At 45.2% G+C, this 27,273-nt stretch overlaps 1 protein-coding gene across 1 annotated transcript in view; it reads right to left on the bottom strand.

Moving 5' to 3' along the window:
• The window catches only part of SORCS1 (sortilin related VPS10 domain containing receptor 1), a 619,679-nt gene that overhangs the window by 392,783 nt on the left and 199,623 nt on the right, over positions 1-27,273 (bottom strand). The window lies entirely within an intron of this gene.

The raw sequence follows: 27,273 nt of genomic DNA, 5'->3' as shown, positions 1-27,273 counted from the left end.
ATGATGTTATTGCGAGCTTTCAGACCTCTCAGGGTCCTTCATTACGACATAATGAAATGGATTTGAAGATTACAGTGTCTCATCTTGAGAGTCCCCTCATAAACAATGCCCCGGCAAGAGAGAGCCTCCATTTACAGTCATCTGATCACAGACTGGTTACTTTTTCCTCTTTTAGGAGCCTACTGCTGTATCTGTTGGACACAGATGCAATTGAAGTGAGACGTTGTGCTGGGAGATTCACCGTTCTAGAGAAAGGGAGATAGCTGTGCTCCTGTGTACACAGCTCCTATGCAGACCTATGTGTCTCCATGGTAACAGACTGCAAATAAGCCGTGTTTGTAGTCTGAATCTGTAGTCATCTGTTAGATTACTGAGAAGGGGATGAAGTAAAACAACAGACAGTAGAAGAGGTGGAGGGTGGAGGGGAGGGGGCACTCTAGGATCAGACAAAACACGGGATTTGCCAGTAATGTGTAACCACTGAATGGTGAATTGGAACAATGCCTCTGTAGCACCAACTATTGGAAGCCAGCACTCCTGCAAGTCAATGTCAGACTACTTAGCAGCCCTTGTAATAATGACCGGGAATATGAGCAAAAGCCAGTCTTCTCCAGAAGGAAATGATCAGCGTGTGAAGACAGACGGTTTCAGGGTGATTGCCCTTCACTATCCAAGCCAGAAACCTGCTCCACCCTGATGAGGGGCCCAAACTCTGAAACAGTCTGTCTGGACATGGCTATCTTTTCCTTCTGAAGAGAACTCTGTCTCTGGCTCATATTCCCAGGCTTCCAAGGCTTGCTTATAGGTCTGAGATTGACTTGCAGGGATGCTGCCTTCTAATAGGTGGCGCTGTAGAGGCATTGTTTTGTCCCCCCATCTGCATATTTCCCAGAGGAGCCTGCATGGCCTTACAAGTCTCCATCAGACCTTCTCAGTGCTCTCCCTAAGAAGGAACGATACCCTCTCATTGTAATCATTGAGGCACATAGATCTGCATAGGAGCTGCATACATAAAACGGTAAGACATTTTTAACTCAAACTATTAGCGAAGCAGCTACATTTTATCTTGTAAATGCATTGGAGTTCGTTGCAAAAGTGCACATACCCTATCCAGATACGTTAGCATGCTTCAGGAAGCAGAGAAGGAAGCCATTGTACTAGTGTCAGTTCAGAGGTAGGTGCCATCCCGCTATTAGCGATAAGGAGAGCAGGCGCAAAGTCATTCACAGGCGCCGCGTCTGGCTGTAAACTGAGGGAAACAGATACATTTTTAATGTCATATTAAAAGTCATTTTTTCTCCCCTTTCACGGCAGACAGTAAAGTTGCAGCTTGATTTATTGAATAATTACCCTGCTTTCTGCGCGGCCCGTATTATCCAGTAGTTACAGCAGCGAATATTGATAATATTAATCAGCATTAAAATGCGCAGGCCTCATTTACATATTTGCTTTAAGATGTTAAAGGAATGAATGGATGATTTACATGGCAGGTTCATTAGCTCCCAGAACTGTGCAAGTGAAACTCGTTAAACTTGTGTTGTTAAAGCTTAAAAATCTGCATCCTCATTAGCAGCGAAGGCCCATAAAGAGGGATGAGACCGCGCCAACGTAGGGAGACTTTGAACATGGCCGACGTCTGCAAGAAAAACAGAAAAATGTGGACTTGGGTATTAAGTAAATAGTCATTAAAGGATCACTAAACCTTTAATGCAAGTCGGGCAGATACAAAGCAGCCGCTAATGATATGTACACAAGAAAACTTTCAGGCTGCAAAAGTTCTGCTGGGGAAAATATTTAATGATACGCAGCAGACTTCCAGTCCATTGATGCAGCTAATGAACATAGCCGAAAGTCTTACCTAGTCAGAATACGGGATTGATAAAAGGAGATGCCACGTCGTCTGCCATTACAGCCCCAACGGGGTTAATACCTCAATACTACCAAATCACAAATCCAGCTGCTATGCCGTAAATTGGTCTCCCGCTTAATAAATAGGTACATTTACCATCCACGGGTCTTGTAGAGCCGAGTACAAAGACCTCTATAGAGATTGTCACCTTATAACTAAGAAGAAGCTGAATAGAAGCTGCCCCGGCCATTTCTTACAGGCTCCACCCCTTTATTAGAGCTCCACCCTGTTATTAGAGCTCCACCTCTTTATTAGAGCTCCACCCCTTTATTAGAGCCCCGCCACTTTATTATCTTATTTATTTATAATCCTGCAAATCTCCTGGGAAGACAGGCGGACAAATGTCAGCGTTCTGGAAGAAGCAAAGACCCCCAGCATTGAAGCGATGATCCTTTGCCAACAACTCCGCTGGACGGGCCACGTTGTGTGAATGCCCGACTACCGTCTCCCAAAGCAACTACTATACTTTCGACTCAAGAATGGAAAACGGAATGATGCTGGACGGAAAAGAGATTTACAGATGTACTGAAAGCTAAGCTAAAAACTGTGGCATAGACATGGAGAACTGGGAAGCCCCTCGAGCGCTCAATTTGGGGGTCAGCTGTTACCAATAGTCCTGTGAATTTCGAAGAGGTACGAATGCAGGGCGAAAAGGAGAAATGTATCAAGAGGAAAGCAGATCACACCAACCCTTATTGGGACCGTCTTCCACTTAGAAAATGATAACCCCACTGGATCTAGGTCTCTATAGTCACTTATGGACCTATCACTAAGCCCCCACACTCGGAAGACAATCATGCTCAGCCACCAGTGATAGCCTATGATGATGAGTTTATTATCACCCCTAGCCTTTATTACAGCCCCCAACCATTTATTACAGGCTCCACCCCTGCATGTGTGTTGCTCTTGAACAAGCTTGTAACCTCAACTTCAAGGGCAGCGTGCACTGAGCAGCCCCTTTGTTAGACCCCCATCTAATAGTGGGTTGCTCCTTCTTTGGCCTTCAGATCTGCTATAATTTGTAGATCCCACTGGGTGATGAAATGGTTCTGCAGGAATATCGGCCCATGCGGACAGGAAACTTCTTGTAGCCCCTGCAGATTAGATGGAGGTGCTGACATGTTCTGACCGGCTGACAGGAAGGGGTCAGCGATTCATGCTGCTTGCACCAATTTCTAACCTCCCATCAGCAGCAGAGATCTGGCTCCATCGGACCAGGAGATGTTTTCCCGCTGCTCAGTGATACAAGTTTTGCGCTCTTTTGCCCGCTGGAGTCTTTCTGTTTCTCTTAGACACAATGGCGCTGAAACTGGTCGTCTGCTGTTATACCATCTGTGCGGAGGAACGGCGAGCTGTGCGTTCGGACACGTTAGTTGGAGCTCCAGCGTTGTATTCGGGTGCAGTTTCCTTGAGTGCCCATAAACCTTACGGCAAATACTCAGCGCACCGCCATGACTATAGAAGGACACGTCTCAACATCCATCCTGGATGATCCCCTGACTGCAGTCAGTAGAAGGTGCTCGTAGCATCAGTAATCCCTCATTGATATAAAACGTATAAGCAGACTGGTTTGTTGATCCTATTAACATGTTTTAGAGAATGTTTACAGCTGGTTTGAGTTACCCTTCTGATTTGCCCAGTGGCCTTGACTGTGCCGCACCTCTTGGCCAGAGCGATTCTTGATGGCCTCCTCTGCGACGTTTAGGCAAAGAGTTGTTTAAGTATCTATATGTAATGGAATGCAGGTTGGTGATTGGGTGACCCTAAACAAGACTCAGAAGTAGAGACAAACAAACTTATGAAAAGTTCAGTTTAGCAAATTTCGTCAAAAAATTTGGTTTGGTCCAACGGGCACCAGCACTTCAAAAAAACAAGCCAGAAGACAAATACTTAACACTAAGGGCCCTAAAAAAAGAAGGTAGTAGTTCAGCAATGGACGGGGCTCAGAGGTTAGCAGGGCTGGGGTCCTAGGTTTAAATCTCACCACAGACAACATCTGTATAGACTTTGAAAAACTCCATGCAGATGTTGTCCTTGGTCAGATTTGAATCTAAGACCCCCCTGCACTGCAAGGCAACGGTGCTAACTACTCAGCCACCATGCTTCCTCCTCCTTCTTTGTCTTGCTCCTTCCTCCTCTGAAGGAGGAGGCGTAGAAGAAGTGGAAGAGAGTGAAGAAAAAAGAAGGGAAGAAGCTGAAAGCAGCACTGGGGTTCTAGGTTCACATCTGACTTAGGACAATATCTGCATAGAGTGTTTATGTTCTCTCTGTGTTATTTCTTCTTCAGCTCCAGAGCAAGAAGGAAGATGAAGAAAGCAGCAGAAGTTCAGTGGTTAGAGCTGTTGCCTTGCAGTTCTAGGATAAAATCTGTGTAGTGGCCCCGTACATGCTATCCTGGCCCCCTCCATAAATGTCATACATGTATTGCCTCATGTGGATGCACAGTGCAAAGCTGTCATGTTATTTTCTGTATGTGTGTTGCACAGCTGCAGCGTCTGAAGGGTTAACATTCATAAAACCATTGCCTGTCAGCTTTATCTGCTGAATGTATCTATTCTCTTGTGTCATGTGGTACAAGTGAGGATATAAATGTGAGGGTCTGAGAGCGGGAAGGGGTCGTCTTCAGTTCCATCTTCAGGAGGAGAGTGCTAACACAGAGCCGCATGGAAGCATCTTTAGCTTCCATGTAGGCGAATATGGTGGAAGAAGAGCGCCTACCCGTAGCATCTGGCGAGTAGAGGTAAAAGGCGCCCTTCCAGAGAGAGTGCACTGCCCCAATTTGCTAAAGCAGGTACCTATTCACAACACAGGCGTTTTTCCTGTGCGGCTGTCCGTCTTTAGGATCACCGCACAGAAGTACGTGATTGTGATACCCACATGGATGCCGCGGGGTGTATCTAGACTAAGCCGTCTTCTTGAATAATTTTGTCTTCCAGAGTGTTTGTGGAGTGACCCCTACCCTTTTCCTCCCTTGGAGTGCTCTCAATTCCAGGATCGGTGACATATAGATAACGTGGACTGCAGGGCCGTATTGTTCCTGTGTATCCTCCCTACCTCTGAGCTTTAGCCTGTGACTGCTACAAGTGAATGATACCTGTAATTACCTGTTATACAAGTTTCCTTCAAGGTAAAATTATATATCAGGCCCTAACTGTTCCTATGGACCTAGGGTACTACACACAAGTCTCCGTGTTATTTACTCTGCTACATTGATTAACGGTGTGTGAGAACGGTGGCGTCATGAGTGATATCTACTACAACCCCCTTATCCCCTTTATTGGTACTCCCAGCCAAAGGAGTGTTGAAGCTTGGCTGATAATCTACAGTGGCCTTGGTTACATGTCATCCCTCAGGGACCAGAGCCTGGTAAGTGCCACCGTGACACGTCAGCACTTCACCCTCCCAGCTCTAAACGTTAGCCAGGTGCCCAGGGTCACCCCTCTGGGGTGTTGCATCTGTATGGAGTTTGTATGTGTTCCCTGTATTTCTTGTTTTCCTGCTCTGGAGGATGTAGAGGAAGCATAGTGGTTTGCAGTGTTGCTGAAGTCCTGTAGAAGGTTCAAATCTGACCAAGGACGACATCTGTATGGAGTTTGTATGTGCTCTTTATGTTTCATTTTCCTTCTCTAGAGGAGGAAGAGGGGAAAAATAAGAAGTGTAGTGGCTCAGAGGTTAGTACTGTTGTCTTGCTGTGTTGGAGTTCTATGTTCTATGTTGACTGAGGGAAACATCTGTATGGAGTTTGTATGTCCTCTTTGTGTTTCTTGGTCTTCTCATCCACCTCCAGAGAAGGAACATGAAGTGTGGTGGCTCAGAAGTTATTGCTATTGCCTTGCAGTCTTAGGTTGAAATCTGGCTGAGGACGAGATCTGCATGGAACTTTGAAGGTTCATGCAGAAGTTGTCCTTGATGAGATTTGAACCTAAGACAGTAGTACTATAAGGCAAAAGTGTGAGCCACATTCATGGAAGAACCACCGCCATGTTGATGGGCTCTTAGACAGTGTTTGTTACTTGTTTTAGAGGTTTCTATGAATTTACTTCTGGTTTCGGCAGAAACGAACCATTTGAGTTTTGGTTTCTAACCCAACTGAATTTTTAGTTTAACCAGAATTTGGCTTTGGTTCTTTCATCTCTACTCAGTGGCTTCTATGATGGATGACTAGATTTGTAACTTCCTGTCCCAGTTTACAGATTCCTTCTCTTCCTGAGCACAAGTAAAGTTTTATCCTTTGAAGAAGTTTGGGGAGGTTTGTTGTGCGCGGGGATGGATCACCCCCATAAGCTCAGCCTTATCTCTGCTCTGATATTTCCACAACCTTCTGCTGACTTTTTAGCGTAAATCGTTTTGTATGTTAGGTTTGCAGTTCCTTTAATGTCTTCCCTACGAATCTATATATTGATCTTAAAGAACAGCCCAGTATGTGGTGCAGATGGGAGATTTTGCACTTCCTAAAGTTAACTTTGACTAGATTTCCTCAGCTTAAATAAAATCCGCTGGGCTCTTTCTCAGCTCCAGCGGGTCACCCGCTCCCCTTCATATGTGACCTCTTGGGTTTTACATTTATCCTCCGCCATGTAACCTTTCAGAATTCATCTTTGTAAATCGCTGGTGTCTTTCAACACATTTTCAGTTTTTACAAATTGCTATTTAAGATGTCTAAATGTCTCTGCCGGCTGATCTAATTTTCTATCTTCTGCCCATTCAGGCTCGGAAGCTTTAATCCTCTGCAGAGGCAGATTGTGATGTCAAAGAGTACGATTGCTAAATGCATAACAGCAGGTAGGAGACGTGCTACTGGCTCGTCTGCCTTCTGGTAGGGCTCTCGAGGTAAGGCTTAGAATGCTGAGGAACGAACATCGGAGAAAACAGAAGCGGTGTACCGTACCTTCTGAAATATGGTCATAGACTCGGTTCTACTACAAAGCTTGTTAAATTTGTGAATGCTTAAAATGAGACATTCAATGTATCTAGAATTCTAATGCATTATTTGGGTTCTACTTTTATATCTAACGCAAGGCTATATGACTTAAAGGGAGTACCCGTTTGCCAATCAGGGCCATCATGGTGCACGTCTTTGGCTGGTGTAGTGATCTGATTCCTGCATTACCCAGAGAAAGAACCACAGAATAGAATCATAGAATGGTAGAGTTGGAAGGGACCTCCAGGGTCATCGGGACCTCCAGGGTCATCGGGTCCAACCACCTGCTCAGTGCAGGATCACTAAATCATCCCAGACAGAACATCCAGCCATTGGATTCTTCCTCTCCTCTTTCTGAGTTCATTGAAATCTGCCTTTCTGAAATCCAACCCTGAGGTCTGAGTCTTCTCAGGTCTTCCTCCCGTTGTTATCCAACATCCAAGGATATCATGATCACTGCCTCCTAAGGTCCCAGCCACCCTTACTTCCTCAACCATTTCCTCCCTGTTGGTAAGAATTAGGTCCAAGATAGCAGATCCCCTTGTTTTCTCTTCTACCTTCTGGAAGATAAAGTTGTCACCAAGAGCGGATAAGAATCTGTTGGATCCATTACTTTTACCTGAGAGAGATTCCCAACAAATGTCTGGATGGGTAAAATCTCCCATGATCACTATGTTGGGCTTCTTTGAGAGTTTGACCATCTGATGTAGATATAGTTCCTCCATATCTTCTGCTTGACCAGGCGGCCTATAGTAAACACCTACAATGGGGTCCTTTCTGTTGTTCTCTCCTTGTATTCTTACCCAAACAGTTCCTACAGAACTCCCAGCTCTGAAGCTTGAATCACTGTGGAGATGAATGTTCTCCTATCATACAACACAACACCTCCTCCCCTTTATTAGGTCTGTTTCTTATAAATACATTGTATCCTACAAGCCTTGTATCCAATCATGTGTATCATCCCACCAAGTTTCCGTGATGCCGATGACATCATATTTCTCTTCCTGTGTTAGGAGCTCCAATTCTCCTTGTTTGTTTCCCACGCTCTGGGCATTTGTGTAGAAACATGTTAGTTTGTGATCGGGGTCTCTTGTTCCTCTACTCGCCTTCTGAATTTTTTGTCTTTTGTTCTTTCTTTCCACTTCTAATAGCGAGGGTCTCAGTTGTATTAATTAGCTGGATATTTTTGCCTTTCACTTCCCTTACCATATTGTTCTAGTTTAAAGCTCTCCTAATGAGTGAAGCAAGGCGCCAACCAAATATATGCTTACCTGTCTGTAAGGTACAACCCGTCCCTAGCAGGTAGTCCATCGTATATGTAATTCACTCCATGGTCTAGAAATCCAAATCTTTACTGATGGCACCATCGACGTAGTCAGTTGTTCACCTCTAGAATCCTGTTCCATCTCCTTATTCCATGGCCATCCACTAGGAGGATGGATGAGAAGACCACCTGAGCTCCTAGTTCCTTCACCTTCTTAAAGTCTCTGCAGATAGTTGCAAGGTCCTTTTTTGCAGTGTCATTTGTCCCTACATGTATTAGTAGGACTGGGTGGTGTTCTGGAGGACTGAAGAATCTTGACAGCCTATCAGACACATCTTTGATTTGTGCCCCTGGAAGACAGCAGACCTCTCATGAGGTTATGTCAGATCTACAGACAGCGGCGTCTGTTTCTCTCAGTAGGGAATCCCCCACAACCAGCGCTCTCCTTTTCTTCTTCACAACCGCACTTCTTTTTCTCCATTCAAGAGGACTTTGTGTGCTTACTACACAGTTCTTTGTGGGTAGAGTCATTTCTTGCTGCACCTCTTTCTCCTCTGCTCTTTGTGGGTAGAGTCATTTCTTGCTGTACCTCTTTCTGCTCTGTTCTTTGTGGGTAGAGTCATTTCTTGCTGGACCTCTTTCTCCTTTGCTCTGTTCTTTGTGGGTAGAGTCATTTCTTGCTGTACCTCTTTCTGCTCTGTTCTTTGTGGGTAGAGTCATTTCTTGCTGTACCTCTTTCTCCTCCTCTGCTCTTTGTGGGTAGAGTCATTTCTTGCTGGACCTCTTTCTCCTCCTCTGCTCTTTGTGGGTAGAGTCATTTCTTGCTGTATCTCTTTCTCCTCTGTTCTTTGTGGGTAGAGTCATTTCTTGCTGTACCTCTTTCTCCTTTCCTCTGTTGTTTGTGGGTAGAGTCATTTCTTGCTGCACCTCTTTTTCCTCTACTCTGTTCTTTGTGGGTAGAGTCATTTCTTGCTGGACCTCTTTCTCCTCCGCTCTTTGTGGGTAGAGTCATTTCTTGCTGTACCTCTTTCTCCTCTCCTCTTTGTGGGTATAGTCATTTCTTGCTGTACCTCTTTCTCTTCTCCTCTTTGTGGGTAAAGTCATTTCTTGCTGGACCTCTTTCTCCTCTGCTCTTTGTGGGTAGAGTCATTTCTTGCTGCACCACTTTCTCCTCTCCTCTTTGTGGGTAGAGTCATTTCTTGCTGTACCTCTTTCTCCTCTGTTCTTTGTGGGTAGAGTCATTTCTTGCTGTACCTCTTTCTCCTCTCCTCTGCTCTTTGTGGATAGAGTCATTTCTTGCTGTACCTCTTTCTCCTCTCCTCTCCTCTTTGTGGGTATAGTCATTTCTTGCTGTACCTCTTTCTCTTCTCCTCTTTGTGGGTAAAGTCATTTCTTGCTGGACCTCTTTCTCCTCTGCTCTTTGTGGGTAGAGTCATTTCTTGCTGCACCTCTTTCTCCTCTGTTCTTTGTGGGTAGAGTCATTTCTTGCTGTACCTCTTTCTCCTCCGCTCTTTGTGGGTAGAGTCATTTCTTGCTGGACCTCTTTCTCCTCTGTTCTTTGTGGGTAGAGTCATTTCTTGCTGTACCTCTTTCTCCTCCGCTCTTTGTGGGTAGAGTCATTTCTTGCTGTACCTCTTTCTCCTCTCCTCTCCTCTTTGTGGGTATAGTCATTTCTTGCTGTACCTCTTTCTCTTCTCCTCTTTGTGGGTAAAGTCATTTCTTGCTGGACCTCTTTCTCCTCTGCTCTTTGTGGGTAGAGTCATTTCTTGCTGCACCTCTTTCTCCTCTCCTCTTTGTGGGTAGAGTCATTTCTTGCTGTACCTCTTTCTCCTCTGTTCTTTGTGGGTAGAGTCATTTCTTGCTGTACCTCTTTCTCCTCTGTTCTTTGTGGGTAGAGTCATTTCTTGCTGTACCTCTTTCTCCTCTGTTCTTTGTGGATAGAGTCATTTCTTGCTGGACCTCTTTCTCCTCTGCTCTTTGTGGGTAGAGTCATTTCTTGCTGCACCTCTTTCTCCTCTCCTCTTTGTTCGTAGAGTCATTTCTTGCTGCACCTCTTTCTTGTCTCCTCGGTTGTTTGTGGGTAGAGTCATTTCTTGCTGCACCTCTTTCTCCTCTCCTCTGTTTGTGGGTAGAGTCATCTCTTGCTGTACCTCCTTCTCCTCTGTTCTTTGTGGGTAGAGTCATTTCTTGCTGGACCTCTTTCTCCTCTCCTCTGTTCTTTGTGGGTAGAGTCATTTCTTTCTGCACTTCTTTCTCTAGATGGAGTGAGTTCTATATTTGTCAGGGTGCTGCCAGAGGTCCACTGTCACTACTGGGGCCACTGTGCAAACACTATTACTTCTGAAGCCGCTGCAGGGGACACTTACTATCAGGGACACTATTACCACTAGAGCCACTAACGGGGACAATACTGCTACTGGAACCACTTTGGAAGTTACTTCTATTACTGGGGCTACTATGGGGGTCACTATTACTATTGGGGCCACTAATAGGGTCACAATTACTCCTGGGACCACTTTGGGGGTCACTGTTACTACATCAGCTCCTGGTTGCAAAAATCAAGCTCCCATTCAGCAACATCAAAAGGTCACCAGCAATACGCCATCTCAATGTAGACAACATCCCTTCACGATATGCAGGCGAAGTGAATAACTGATTTGAAGCACTCTGCACCATCGGAAAAGACCCTGATGCATTGTGGGAGGAAATCAAATCCATCACACTGAATCCAGCTGAACAAATCATCCCCTTCAAAAAATCTGCAAAATGACCGCCATGGATATCGGATGACTCCATCATGAACGCCAACAACCGCCGAGCAGCCGACGCAGCGGGCACCATCGTTGGATTCAGACAGCTAAATGCGGAATTTCAAAGAAAAGTCAGATGAGACAAGGAGCGCTACTGGAACGACCAATGTGCGAAACTGGAAGAACCAAACCTCAATGCCAGACCTGAGCTGTCTTCAACCATGTAAAGCAGACCAGGACACAGTTCGTACCACGCAAAGCAGCAAACATCAAAGCCTGGGATGGCAAATTATTACAAGAAGATGAGATCAATCATAGCTGGCAAGAATATACAGCAGAGCTGCATGCAGGCGGTCAGACAGAAAACCCGTTGGATCGCGTATGTCAAGTGGAACAAGAACCGGGCATTCTGGAGGAAGAAGTCACATGGGCCCTGAAACAACTACCAAACAGGAGAGCTTCGGGCGTTGATCACTTACCAGCCGAACTGCTCAAACCAGTCAGGATCCTCACCGACCTATGTCAGAAGATCTGGAGCTCCAAATCGTGGCCCAAAGACTGGACAAGATCTGTCTTCATCACACTTCCAAAAAAGGTGATGGTAAGGAATGTTCCAATTCCCGCCCCATCGCCCTTATAGCTCAGGCAAGCAAAACTCTTCTAAACATCATACAAAAACGCATTGCGACAATCGTTGAACAGGAACTGCCGGACGTTCAAGTTGGCTTCCGCAAAGGTCGTGGCACCAGAGACCAAATCGTGAACCTGAGCTGGATCATGGAAAAGACCCGCGAGTATCATCAGGAGGTGTGCATGTGTTTCATCGACTACTGCAAGGTATTTGATTAACTTGAACATAACAATCTGTAGAAGTGTCTGAAGTAAATGGGCGGCCCAGAACATATACAGCTTATAAGGTCGCTTTAAAACAACCAAGAAGCAACAGTCGGGACGGCTTATGGAAACACGGATTGGTTTGGAATAGAGAAAGGTGCATGGCGAGGCTACGTTTTATCACCAGTCCTTCTCAATCTGTGCGCAGAAACGGTCATGAGGCGACGCACTCTGGACCAATCAGAAATCAGAGTCAAAATAAGATGACAGCAGATGACACCATGCTGCTTGCGGAAAGTGAAAGGGGCCTGGAATACCCCATCCAACGAGCGCAAAAGGGAAGCGAAGGTATGAGACTGTACCGCAACCGCAAGAAAACCAAAGACATGACTGCGGTAGGCAGCGGTACAGTGAACATAAAAGTCAACAACGAAGAAGTTGAGTCGGTCAGAGATTTCATCTTTCTTGGATCCAAAATCGATCGCAACGGGTAACCTGGACCCGAGCTCAGGAGACGGATTACACTGGGTAGGAATGCAATGCAAGGAATGGAAAAGATCTGGGAAAGCAAGGATATTAGCATTGCAACAAAAACCAGACTGGTCGATGCATCGTCTTTCCCATAACGGTACGGCTGCGAAAGTTGGACGTTTAGTAAGACAGACAAGAAAATTGGTGCATTTGAGCCCTGATGCTGGAGGAGAATGCTGCGGATACCGTGGACCGCCATGACAACAAACAAGGTAGTGTTGGATGGCGTCAAACCGAAAATATCACTGGAGGCCAAAATCATCAAACAGCGGCTCTCTATTTTTGGCCACATGATGCACGAACTCACTGGAAACAGGACTGATGCTCGGCAAGGTCAGTCGGAAGAGAAGATCAGGACGACAAAGAACAAGAAGGCGAGATACAATCATGGCCACAATGAACTTGTCAATCACCGAACTGAAAGAAGCCGTGAAAGACAGGAATGTGTGGATAACACTGATCCATAGAGCGACCGAAGGCCGGATGCCACTGAACGGATCATCATCATCATTACTATTGGGGCCACTGTTACCTTATCACTTCAGACAAGTCTCAGTTGTTTAAACATGTGTTGGATATGTTGTATATTGGCACTTTTAATGCTGTAAAATGAGTGAAAATGTAAACAGCTTTCTAAAAAGTCTTCATTAAAAATGTCCTACCATTTTGTTGGTGAAGAGTCTGTGCAGCTCCTGTATAGAGCCGGCTGTGCTGCTGTTTGTGACACGGTGTCCGGCTGCTGCCAGCTCACGGATGATGCCATCTATCTGCTCTACCCCTCCTTATTACTCTCATAACGGTAGACGGTAAGGACAGCGGGAATTCCTAGCAGGGAGGGAGGAGGTTGTATGCAGGAGAGTACAGACAGGAAGAAGAGCACATATGGGAGAGTCTTCAGGAGGCGGAAGGGGGAGGAAATCACAGGCTGTTCTACAGGGTAGATAGGAATATCACCAACAACAACCGGCCAGTATATGGTTAGAACCTGCCTGTATACATACCTATATGGCACCAAATAAAATCCACGCAAGTGAAGAAAGCAGGTAGTGTAAAAGTAGAGATACTTTATTCCATGCAGTCAAGCCTCTAGCTTCATTGGTAATCTGCCTGAAAGAAATCGGCCAAACTTGAAACCAATGAAACTAGAGGCAATTATTTCCATAGGAATCAATGTAAATCCAATGAATTTATTCTAGACATTCCAGTTTTCAGAGGGGGATTTGGAATAAAGAATGCAATGTCCCTAATGCAGGTATCTGCAGACCGGTTACTAATATATATATATATATATATATATATATATATATATATATATATATATATACCTGTTATATATCATCATCAACGGATAGAAAGGTAAATAACATATAAAGCAAGTGCAAATAAGTGCTACCACGACGTTCAAACGACATAGACACCATCCCAGAGCTCCGACGTATGAGTGTCTCACTTGTTGCTTCTTCCAGGGGTAAATTAGCAATGCAAAGAAGTCAGGTTTTTATTTCCCCTAAGTGGATGATGTGGTAGTGGCCCACAGCTAACGGGGCCCCTTCATAATATATGAATGCATTAGTCTTGTGCCTATGTGTTGTCAGTGTCTTTCATGTTGCATGAATATGATGTGTATTGCACCAATGCAGCACTGAATGGGTTACTGTCTGGGTTATGTCTGGAAAATGTATCTTGTTGTTTGTTATGTGATCGTGATATATATGTGTTTTGCAAGGATGCTATGCAAGTCAGTCAGGAGTGGGAGAGGAGAATGGAAGAAGCTGAGCGATATCACCACAGCTTGGCCTGTTCCTGTCCTTGAAGAAGTCAGAGTCAGTAGTCGTGAGAGTAGGTGCAGTGACTGAGAGTGGATGAACGTTGTTCTAAGGGAGAAAGACGAAGGCTTTATAGGACTGTAACCAGCGGCAGTGAGAAGACTCAATTCTGGGACCTGTCTACGCAACAGTGAGTTTATACAAACCCCTGAGAGCATAGAGAAGCCAGTGAGATGTAATAGGCCCATCACCTCCAACCCACGCTAGCTGCAGTCACAAGCACCAGAGCACCCTTACAGATAACTGCGACTGTGAGCAACACTTACAGATAACTGCGACTGTGGGCAACCCTTACAGATAACTGCGACTGTGGGCAACCCTTACAGATAACTGCGACTGTGAGCAACCCTTACAGATAACTGCGACTGTGGGCAACCCTTACAGATAACTGCGACTGTGGGCAACCCTTACAGATAACTGCGACTATGGGCAACCCTTAAAGATAACTGCAACTGTGAGCAACCCTTACAGATAACTGCGACTGTGGGCAACCCTTACAGATAACTGTGACTGTGGGCAACCCTTAAAATAACTGCGACTGTGAGCAACCCTTACAGATAACTGTGACTGTGAGCAACCCTTACAGATAGCTGTGACTGTGAGCAACTCTAACAGATAACTGCGACTGTGAGCAACCCTTACAGATAACTGCAACTGTGGGAAACCCTTACAGATAACGGCAACTGTGAGCAGCCCTTACAGTAACTGCGACTGTGAGCAACCCTTACAGATAACTTCGACTGTGGGAAACCCTTACAGATAACTTCGACTGTGGGAAACCCTTACAGATAACTGCGACTGTGGGCAACCCTTAAAGCTAACTGCGACTGTGGGCAACCCTTACAGATAACTGCGACTGTGAGCAACCCTTACAGATAACTGCGACTGTGAGCAACCCTTACAGATAACTGCGACTGTGGGCACCCCTTACAGATAACTGCGACTGTAGGCAACCCTTAAAGATAACTGCAATTGTGAGCAACCCTTACAGATAACTGCAACTCTGAGCAACCCCTACAGATAACTGCGACTGTGAGCAACCCTTACAGTAACTGTGACTGTGAGCAACCCTTACAGTAACTGTGACTGTGAGCAACCCTTACAGTAACTGTGACTGTGAGCAACCCTTACAGATAACTGCGACTGTGAGCAACCCTTACAGATAACTGCGACTGTGAGCAACCCTTACAGATAACTGCGACTGTGGGAAACCCTTACAGATAACTGCGACTGTGGGCAACCCTTAAAGATAACTGTGACTGTAGGCAACCCTTTCAGATAACTGCGACTGTGAGCAACCCTTAGAGATAACTGCGACTGTGAGCAACCCTTACAGATAACTGCGACTGTGAGCAACCCTTACAGATAACTGCGACTCTAAGAGAGAGAGAGAGACAGCATTGAAGTATTTAATTGTCTTTGCAACTGAATTAAGAGTATGGAACAACATTCTCATCTGCTGTAACCCAACATTCACTGCAACCATTTAAAGGACTGTAACTGGTATGTTTTCACATTACGCAAAAGCTGAAGTAAACTGAGTATCTCCAGTTTGCCTCACAAAGCTTCCAGGACTCCTTTCAATTAATTATGCACACACCAAGGGTCCAAAATGTTAGAGATACAGGTGTCACTGTGACAAAACAAAAACCCATCACTTCCAGCGATAGACTGTTTAATAGAGATGAGCGAGCGCCCAAATGCTCGAGTCCGCGTTATTTGAGTCTAGCTTTTCGTAACATTCGAGAGCTCTACTCGAGTAACGAACCCCATTGACTACAATGTATGTGGGACGCCGGGTCCCGAGCTTTTTTTTTAATCTTGTTTCTCTCTCTCTTTCTCTCTTGCCTGTCAGACAAAAAAATTGCCAATGACACACGCTGCGTCGTGGCGGGGAGGGGCCAAAACAGGCACGTCACAGTGGGGAGGAGCCAAAAACTTGGGCGAGGTCAAACACGGCTTGATGCTCGTTAGAGTAACGAGCACCATTGAGTACGCTAATACTCGATCAAGCTCGGCAGAGTATGTTCACTTAGCCCTACTGTTTAACCTTTTTTGCCACTGTGCGTGAATGAGCAGGCTCCTTGCCGCCATTGTCGGGTGGGATCGCAAAGACACCTATGACAGCCATTTTAACTACCCTGTGGTCTCCCAGCTTTGGCATGCCTCACTCGGATGGTGCAATGTCATAAACCTGCCCCCTTGAAACAAACCAAGAAGGAGGACGAAAATTACCCAAAATTATATATAGTGCTTCCAATGGCTTATAAGAAAACCCCCATCCACGGACATACCATGTTTACTCGAAAGTAAGCCTTACCCCAATAGTAAGACCTACCCTGTTTTTTGGGGGAGGATTGAAATATATGGCTTCCCCAAAAATAAGACCTAGCTAACCTGCCCCTTCCCCCTCAAAAAAATAATCAATACTCACCTGGACCGCGGCATCCCGATGGTCTCCGGCGACACTGCGGCGAACTGCAGAGTCCCCCCCCCCCCCCCCCCCGTCTGCAATTTCAGCTTTTTCTGGTGACGGTTTGAATATCCCGCTTCCAGCAAAGCGAGCGCTGTGATTGGCTAATAGAGTGCCAGCAGCCAATCACAGATGGCGCTTGATGAGCCAATCACAGCCATTCAGTGATGTCATTCACTCAGTGGCTGTGATTGGCTCATCGAGCACCAGCTGTGATTGGCTGCTGGTGCTCAATTTGCCAATCACAGCGCTCGCTTTGCTGGAGGCGGGGTATTCAAAGCCCCGTTACCAGAAGAAGCTGGGATGTCAGATGGGGAGTGCTCTGCAGTTTGCCGCAGTCACGCTGGAAACCATGGGGATGCGGCAGATCAGGTGAGTATAAGCCCCCCACCCCACCCTCGAAAATAAGACACTGTGCCTCTTTTGGGGCAAACATTAATATAAGACAGGGTCTTTTTTGGGGGGAAACACAGTAGGCAATAGAAATAACGCAGACCCTAAAAAATATTGCATGATGCAATACCTCAAAAGGAGGGGGCGGGGCCATAACAAAGGATCACATTGAGCTTAAAGATGTCATGGAGGTTACAGATGGTGCATCAAGAGTTTCTGGATGAGCAAGAAAACTCCATGGAAATATCACAAAAATATCAAAATATTAATAATGTGGATTGTAGGGTAGATAGGAAAAGAAAACACATGTCAAAATCTTCAGGAGGGGGAAGGGTGAGGCAATCACACTGCATAGATAGGGAGCAGAGCATACAAGCAGAGTCTTCAGGACAGACTCTGGTGCATCATGTATACTGGATTACATAGGGGGTTAGAACACACGGCGAGTCTCCATGGGAGTTGTCATTCACACAGGTTGTATCACAGTGCAGATGTGGAGGAGAGCACATGTCAGAGTCTGCAGGAGCAGCAGATCACAGATGGCATCAGTGTGTGGGAAGGAGAGAACATATCAGAGTCTGCAGGAGCAGCAGATCACAGATAGCATCAGTGTGTGGGGAAGGGAGAACATGTCTGAGTCTGCAGGAGCAGCAGATCACAGGTTGTATCAGCATAGATGTGGAGGAGAGAACATATCAGAGTCTGCAGGAGCAGCAGATCACAGATGGCATCAGTGTGTGGGGAGGAAGGTGGATGCACAGGCTGTATCAGTGTAGATACTGAAGAAAGGAAAGGGCACATTGCAGCATCTGCAGGGGAAGGGCAGATCACACAGGTTGCTGTATCACTAGATGTACAAGGGGATGTTAGTGAGGGAATGGAGTTGTGCAAATACATGAGAGTGAGGGAAGGCAGCAGCACCCTGGACCCACAGAGCGCACATGCAGCAGTGATTTCAGCGAGGGACAAGCACATACGAATCACAACTGAAACAAAGAGCAAACTGTAAATTAGGGGGCCTGCCGATGAATATTCAGGGGTTTCGGACGGACGGATGGATGCTGCACATATGTACTTTTCTTCCAGCGCTTCAGAATGATATCTGCTCGCTGCAGGAGTCTGACCTCAGCAGCGCTGCGCTACATCTTCGTAGGAGCTGAGAAATATTTAAGGAATGAAAGAAGCAGCTGGTTTTCTATTTGAGTTATCACCGTGGCATTCTGCGGACGAGAGCCGCCAGTTAGTCCTACGTGCGCACCAACGCCTCCGTCTCTACACTAAACTTCCTTTTTTCTTTCTAAAGCCGAATGAACGTGAGATATTCCAGACTTCTAAAGCTGCAGTGGATAATCTCTTAATATAACAGATATCTTATCCTTCAGCGCAAGGCAAGTGCTGAGAACTAGGAGACCTGGGAATATAATGTGCAACTGTATCTCACACCACAATGCAACTACAGCTTCAGAAAAATTACATTGGAGCCGTATATACATAAAAATATACAGGAGATTCCCAGGTTATACCAACATGCTCCATATTACTATATACAGGAGATGTATACTTTATACCAGTTATACATATATAATTATATATATGGGACACCCAGGTTATACCAGCATGCTCCATATCACTATAAGGGCGCCCACCCACTGGCGTTTTTTTTTTCCCTGCGAAATTCGCAGCATTTTTTTTCTCCTGGGGTCTATGCAGAAAAAAAATGCTGCACATTTCACAGGGGAAAAAAAACGCCAGTGGGTGGGCGCCCTAAACAGGAGATGTATAACTTATACCAGCTGTACATGTATAAATATACAGCAGATACCCACATTATACCAGCATGCTCCATATCACTATATACAGGAGATGTATACCTTATACCAGCTGTACATATATGATTATATATATGGGATACCCAGGTTATACCTGCATGCTCCACATCACTATATACAGGAGATGTATAACTTATACCAGCTGTGTGTGTGTATATATATATATATATATATATATATATATATATATATATATATATATATATATATATACAGGAGATACCCAGGTTATACCAGCATGCTCCATATCACTATATACAGGAGATGTATAACTTATACCAGCAGTACATATATTATTATATACAGGAAATACCAAGGTTATACCAGCATGCTCCATATCACCAAATACAAGATGTATAACTTATATCAGTTGTACATATATAATTATACACAGGAGATACCCAGGTTATACCAGCATGCCCCATATCACTATATACAGGAGATGTATAACTTATACCAGCTGTACATATATTATTATATACAGAAGATACCCAGGTTATACCAGCATGCTCCATATCACTATATACAGGAGATGTATAACTTATACCAGCTGTACATATATTATTATATACAGGAGATACCCATGTTATACCAGCATGCCCCATATCACTATATACAAGATGTATAACTTATACCAGTTGTACATATATAATTATACACAGGAGATACCCAGGTTATACCAGCATGCCCCATATCACTATATACAAGATGTATAACTTATACGAGCTCTACATATATAATTATATACAGGAGATATGCAGGTTATACCAGCATGTTCCATATCACTATATACAGGAGATGTATACCTTATACCAGCTGTACATATATAATTATATATATGGGATATCCAGGTTATACCAGCATGCTCCATATCACTATATACAGGAGATGTATAACTTATACCAGCTGTACATATATAATTATATACAGGGGATACCCAGGTTATACCAGCATGCTCCATATCACTATATACAGGAGATGTATAACTTATACCAGCTGTATATATATAGATAATTATATACAGGAGATCCCCAGGTTATACCAGCATACTCCACATCACTATATACAGGAAATGTATAACTTATACCAGCTGTATATATATAGATAATTATACACAGGAGGTACCCAGATTATATCAGCATGCTCCATATCACTATATACAGGAAATGTATAACTTATACCAGCTGTACATATATAACTATATACAGGAGATACCCAGGTAATACCAGCATGCTCCAGCATGCTCCATATCACTATATACAAGAGATGTATAACTTATACCAGCTGTACATATATAATTATATACAGGAGATACCCAGGTTATACCAGCATGCTCCATATCACTATATACAGGGAGACGTATAACTTATACCAGCTGTACATATATTATTATATACAGGAGATACCCAGGTTATACCAGCATGCCCCATATCACTATATACAGGATGTATAACTTATACCAGCTGTACATATATCATTATATAAAAGGGATACCCAGGTTTTGCCAGCCTGCTTCATATCACCAAATACAGGAGATGTATAACTTATACCAGCTGTACATATATAATTATATACAGGAGATACCCAGGTTATACCAGCATGCTCCATATCACTATATAAAGGGATATATAACTTATGCCAGCTGTACATATATAATTATACAGGAGAAACCCAGGCTATACCAGCATGCTCCATGTCACTATATACAGGATGTATAACGTATACCAGCTGTACATATATAATTATATACAGGAGATCCCCAGGTTATACCAGCATGCTCCATGTCACTATACACAGGATGTATAACTTATACCAGTTGTACATATATAATTATATACAGGAGATACCCAGGCTATACCAGCATGCTCCATGTCACTATATACAGGATGTATAACGTATACCAGCTGTACATATATAATTATATACAGGAGATACCCAGGTTATACCAGCATGCTCCATATCACTATATACAGGAGATGTATAACTTATACCAGCTGTACATATATAATTATATGCAGATGATCCCCAGGTTATACCAGCATGCTCCATATCACTATATACAAGAGATGTATAACTTATACCAGCTGTACATATATAATTATACACAGCAGATACCCAGGTTATATCAGTATGCTCCATATCACTATATACAGGGGGATGTATAACTTATACCAGCTGTACATATATAATTATATACAGGAGATCTCCAGGTTATACCAGCATGCTCCATATCACTATATACAGGATGTATAACTTATACCAGCTGTACATATAATAATAATAATAATAATAATAATAATCTTTATTTGTATGGCGCCAACTTATTCCGCAGCGCTTTCAGGCATGGATAAATGCAAAACAATACAACAATTACAATGTGAGATACATTGGGTTAGACACAAATGATTATGACACAAATGAACATATATAATTATATACAGGGGATACCCAGGTTATACCAGCATGCTCCATATCACTATATACAGGAGATGTATAACATATACTAGCTGTACATATATAATTATATACAGGAGATACCCAGGTTATACCAGCATGCTCCATATCACTATATACAGGAGATGTATAACTTATACCAGCTGTACATATATAATTATATACAGGAGATACCCAGGTTATACCAGCATGCTCCATATCACTATATACAGGAAATGTATAACTTATACCAGCTGTACATATATAATTATATACAGGAGATACCCAGGTTATACCAGCATGCTCCATATCACTATATACAGGAGATATATAACTTATACCAGCTGTACATATATATAATTATATACAGGAGATACCCAGGTTATACCAGCATGCTCCATATCACTATATACAGGAGATGTATAACTTATACCAGCTGTACATATATAATTATATACAGGAGATCCCCAGGTTATACCAGCATGCTCCATATCACTATATACAGGAGATGTATAACTTATACCAGCTGTACATATATAATTATATACAGGAGATACCCAGGTTATACCAGCATGCTCCATATCACTATATACAGGATGTGTAACTTATATCAGCTGTACATATATAATTATATACAGGAGATACTCAGGTTATACCAGCATGCTCCATATCACTATATACAGGGGATGTATAACTTATACCAGCTGTACATATATAATTATATACAGGAGATACCCAGGTTATACCAGCATGCTTCATATCACTATATACAGGATGTACAACTTATACCAGCTGTACCTATATAATTATATACAGGAGATACCCAGGTTATACCAGCATGCCACATATCATACAGTAGCAGGTATTAGCAGTGGGTGTGATACATAGTAGCATTATCTCTGTATATAATGTATCTGGGATAATAACATTTCCTCTTCTGTGTAGCGGAATAAGACATCTTTGTGTTTTGGCCTCGCTGTTTATATTTCATGCAGATAATAACATCGCAGGAGATTCCAGCGTCCAAATCAAGTTGTGCTGCAGGACGGTACGCAGATATTATAGCAGCAGACTGAGCTCTAAGTGGAAGAGATACAGACAGATATACAGCTAACCACACAGCGCCGCGCGGCAGCAGAGCTCCGCCCACTGGGAACCAAAAAAGGCCATTCAGGCAAGAAATTGGGGAAAGTCAGGAAATGAAGAAAAAGATGGTGGTTTGTGGCCCCTAATACGAGGCCGGGCTCCATTTGTCACAATCTTTCTGGAGTCTGTGATATTGAGGCCTCATGTCCACGGGCGAGAGCCCGCAGCGGAGCCCAACCCTGTGCCCTGCGCGAGAGCCCGCAGCGGAGCCCAACCCTGTGCCCTGCGCGAGAGCCCGCAGCGGAGCCCAACCCTGTGCCCTGCCGGTGACCATGCGCAACTGTCTGGGTTCTCACTGTGGATGTGTGCTAAAGCGCCGCAGCACATGCGCAGTAGAGGTTTATTTTTTAAAGGAGATGTCCCGAGGCAGCAAGTGGGTCTATACACTTCTGTATGGCCATAATAATGCACTTTGTAATATACATTGTGCATTAATTATGAGCCATACAGAAGTTATAAAAAGTTTTATACTTACCTGCTCCGTTGCTGGCGTCCTCGTCTCCATGGTGCCGACTAATTTTCGCCCTCCGATGGCCAAATTAGCCGCGCTTGCGCAGACCGGGTCTTCTCCTCTTCTCTATGGGGCTCCGTGTAGCTCCGTGTAGCTCCGCCCCGTCACGTGCCGATTCCAGCCAATCAGGAGGCTGGAATCGGCAATGGACCGCACAGAAGCCCTGCGGTCCATGAAGACAGAGGATCCCGGCGGCCATCTTCAGCAGGTGAGTATGAAGACGCCGGACCGCCGGGATTCAGGTAAGCGCTGTGCGGGTGGTTTTTTTAACCCCTGCATCGGGGTTGTCTCGCGCCGAACGGGGGGGGGGGGGTTTAAAAAAAAAAAAACCCGTTTCGGCGCGGGACATCTCCTTTAAGCTCCTACTTTCCCGCGGGAATCCGCAGCCCGTCCACAATGACTGCATGCCGTCCATGCAGGATCCCCACTGAAGTGGAGCATGCTGCCACCAAAAGGTCTGCAAAACAAATCCGCATGCTTTAATTCAGCTGCGGGCGCCTATGTGTCTCTACGGGTGACTTGAACTGCGGATCATCCGTGCAGATTCCTCAGTCCATGTCTGCCCACCCATGGGCATTGGGCTTTAACTAGAGATGAGCGAACCTACTCGTTTCGAGTAATTACTCGATCGAGCACCGCGATTTTCGAGTACTTCAGTACTCGGGTAAAAAGATTCGGGGGGGGCGGGGGGAGGCGTGGCGGCACGGAGGGTAGCAGCGGGGACCAGAGGGGAGCCCTCTCTCTCTCTCCCCCCCACTCCCCGCTGCGACCCCCCACTCACCCACGGCGCCCCCCCGAATCTTTTCGTCCGAGTACGGAAGTACTTAAAAATCGCGGTACTCGGGCGAAAAAGGGGCGTGGCTGAGTAGGCTCGCTCATCTCTAGCTTTAACCCTTTCCAATCCACTGTCTGACGTCTAAAGACATTCTGATTAAAGCCTGTACAGCTCCAATGTCGGAAAACGTCCGGCAGGGTATTCTTACTGTAGATTACTGGCCGCTCTGTTGTTGGGGGCCTCTCCAGCATGTCCCATACCGCAGTACTAGCTGTAGCCAGCAGATGGTGCCATTGTATAATGGCAGAAGGAGAAAGCCCCCTAGGAAAACCCTGAATCCGAAATTGGATTGCAAAGGGTTAAAGAGTACCTGCATTGAGACATGTCAAATGTATTGATCAGCGGGGGTCCTACTGCTGAGACCCCCACTGATCACTAAACTGAGGGGGATGCAGAGCTTACCTCTGCTATATTTGCTCATTTCTGGTCGCTTGCAGCAGCTGGAGACCACCTGATAGAGGTATACAGGATATCTATGTAGGGGAAGCGTCTATATAACACTACGAGGTCATGTCAAGAAGCTGGAAGCAGCCACAACTGAGCACACATAGCGGGGGGCACAGTGCTCAGACGAGCTCTGCAGCCCCTCAGTTTAGTGATCAGCAGCAGGACTCCCACTGATCAATACTTATGACACGTCTCCATAATATGTCAAAAGTTTTATGAAAGTGCAGGTATTCCAAAAACATAGTATAGAAAATTCGTAAAAGTTGGTGCAAGGACCAGTTGTGCAAGAGTTTTGCAACTTTTCAGCCTTCTGCACCAGCCTTGCCACTATCTGGGAAATTGGGAGTAGCTCCTCTGGACCAACAGATTGATGTATAATTTACACCACGAAGCGGTATACATTATGCCAGAAATATACGCCTGCTTGGGACTTTGCATGTATTTCTGTGCAGGCGCCCCGAGCTGCTGCGCCCCAGCCTCTTCATGTATTAAGCACTCCATGCACTGGTGGAAATTATACTAAGCTCGGCGTCAGAAATGGCGGGATTAGTAAATTTCCCCCTTTGTTTCTCTCCCGCTGTCCTATCCTGCATCACACAGACAACCGACTGATGTGTATGGACACCATGCAATACTCTTTCTCTCCTGTAGGAGTGCTGCAGGGAAACTGAAGACTTACTGCTAGCTTTCCTTACAGTTTATGGTCGATTCCTGGAGGTCTCACTTTGTAATCTAGTTATCCGGAGCGATGCTTCTTAGATGTAGGGATTGTGCAAAGTGGAGACCACCATTAATAAAAACATCTTAAATTACTAACCCCAGAAAAAGAATGAACTCCAATAAGAAGGTGACATTTACTACCAACATGTGACTGGTTCTCCTTGGGAGTCTCACTCTGACTTGTCTACAAGGTGTCTATACACTGTAGACGGGAAGAGCTCCATCTGTGCAGTGCAGAATACCAGAGTTGGGGAGGTTTACAGTGCGGCCCACTCAACAACCTAGTGGACAGCTGGGGTATTGCAGGTAAGAGTAGCCCTGCCCCTCAGAGGTGTGAGCCTATCGGGATTAGAGACCAGCAGCAGCCTCTCTAGTTCTTCGTCTTATATCTCCACCGCTCCCCCCGCTGCATATTCTGGATGATCTGCGTCTTCAGCTCGGAGGTTTCTTCTGCACAGCGAATGGATTCACACGTACAATGATTATTTACACCGTCTTCAGGCCTCTTAATAAGCCGCTCATTTAATTATCCGCTCTCATTATCCAGCAGGTACTTGGAATGCAATTATCTCTTAATAACGTATCCTGTTTATATAGAATACGGGACGTCGCTGGATGGGGTCACCGAAGTGGAACCGCGGCGCTCAGTGTCACGCAGGTTGCATCAAGCCTGCATACAGGGCAGATCAATGTGGGCAAAGCAGAGCGGTGCCAACCAGGAAGTCCTGTGCAGCAAGAGATACGCTGAACAGCCCTTATTAGAGCCCCGATCCTTCTATTAGAGCCCCGGAACCCTTATATTAGAGCCCCAGAACCCTTTATTAGAGCACCAGACTCCTTTATTACAGCCCAGTCCCTCTCACAATTGGCGCTCCCCTGTATGGTAATTCTCCCCGTGACCCCGGAGTGCGGCATAAAATCACGTGACAAGTTTTCCGCGGGTCAGTTTCAGTGTGAATCCACATTAGATGGAAGATCCAGCGATCGGAGCGACTTCCAGCGAGGCCGGTCATCGGTGTAGGACTAGCCGGGGTCTCACCACGGAGCACGGGTCGCTATTTGTACTTCCAGAATGTTGGAAACCCCAACGCATCTCTTTACAAGTAAATGGGTAACATTGGGTGCCACCCGGATCTCTTGCCCACCGAGCTGCTAACGACTGGGACCCCTAATTCTCAGGGTGCATCACACGGGAGCGCAGCGCCATTGTTCTTCACACCCGTTGGAAATAATGGGGAGATCTCTGCAGACTTGCCGTTATATAGCTGACAACATCTCCCCTGCAAACAGCCGGATTACAAACAGCGGGCTCTACTTCTGTGCGCCTTGTAGCGATAAGATTGTACATGTAAGTACGCCCTGTGTGAGTGCGATCCAGACTCCCACAATGCACTGCACTCTCACAAGAGGAAACCAGATTAGGACCTCCTTCAGACGGACTACAAATCCCATGTATGTGAAGCCATGCTTTCCTATGGGTTCCTTCACATGTGGTATGTTTTGTAGCATGCAACATCACGAGTCATAAACCTCGTGGGTCCGGCGATATGCCCGCGACTCGTGAGGTTTCGTAGCCCGTGTTTCCATATGGAGCCTTCCTCTCTGTTGCAATCTTACTGCCAAAGCCCTAAACTAAGCCCTAGCTGCAGGGAAAAGAGGCGCTGTCATCTGTGGCGCGGGTCCCCCCTGAAGCTCCCCGGCACTTTCTTTAGGTCTTCTGCCAACCCTTCCCGTATTGGAGGATCAGAATCCCTGCCTCCAGGAAGGGCTGGCTGAGATTGGTTGACGAGCTCCATGGCTCAGCCAATCAGAGCCAGTAATTGTTGAACCAATCACAGACATTCAATGAATGAATGAATGGCTGTGATTGGTTCATCGAGCGCCGGCAATGATTGACCAAGCCAGGGTGCTTGTGAACCAATCACAGCCAGCCCATCCTGGAGGCGGGGATTCTGATCTTTCAATCCAGGAATGGCTGACAGAATACTGAAGACAAGTGTTGAATGTGAAGAGGAGACCCACGCCGGACATGACGGTTCTTCTTACTTAATGTATTTTTGTTTGTTTTTCTTGCAGCTAGGGCTTATTTTTGGGATATGGCGTATATTTCAAACTCCACCCCAATGCGCGATTTTGTAGCACTACATGCGACTTTGTAGCTCCACAAAATTGCGGTATTGCCATGAGAAGATGCAGTGATATCGCCCGAACCACCGATGCGGTATTGCCATGTTTTTCACTATGGATGCAGCCTTAGGCCTCTTTCACACGGGCTTCTTCCTCTTCGATGGCTTTTCAAACTCTGCGCCAGAGTGCGGGAATTAGAAAAAAAACACCGGTAGACCTGAGCTGCCAGATCCCCGCACCGTACCCACTATATACCCACTATATACCAGCCAGTACGATCGTTTCTTGGCCGTACAATTAGCGGCAAGAATCATGGTGGTGAAA

This window comes from Eleutherodactylus coqui, chromosome 4 (assembly GCF_035609145.1).
Source record: "Eleutherodactylus coqui strain aEleCoq1 chromosome 4, aEleCoq1.hap1, whole genome shotgun sequence".
Lineage (NCBI taxonomy): Eukaryota > Metazoa > Chordata > Amphibia > Anura > Eleutherodactylidae > Eleutherodactylus > Eleutherodactylus coqui.
Note: the sequence above shows the minus strand (reverse complement) of the source record. Positions and strands in the feature narration are given on the sequence as shown.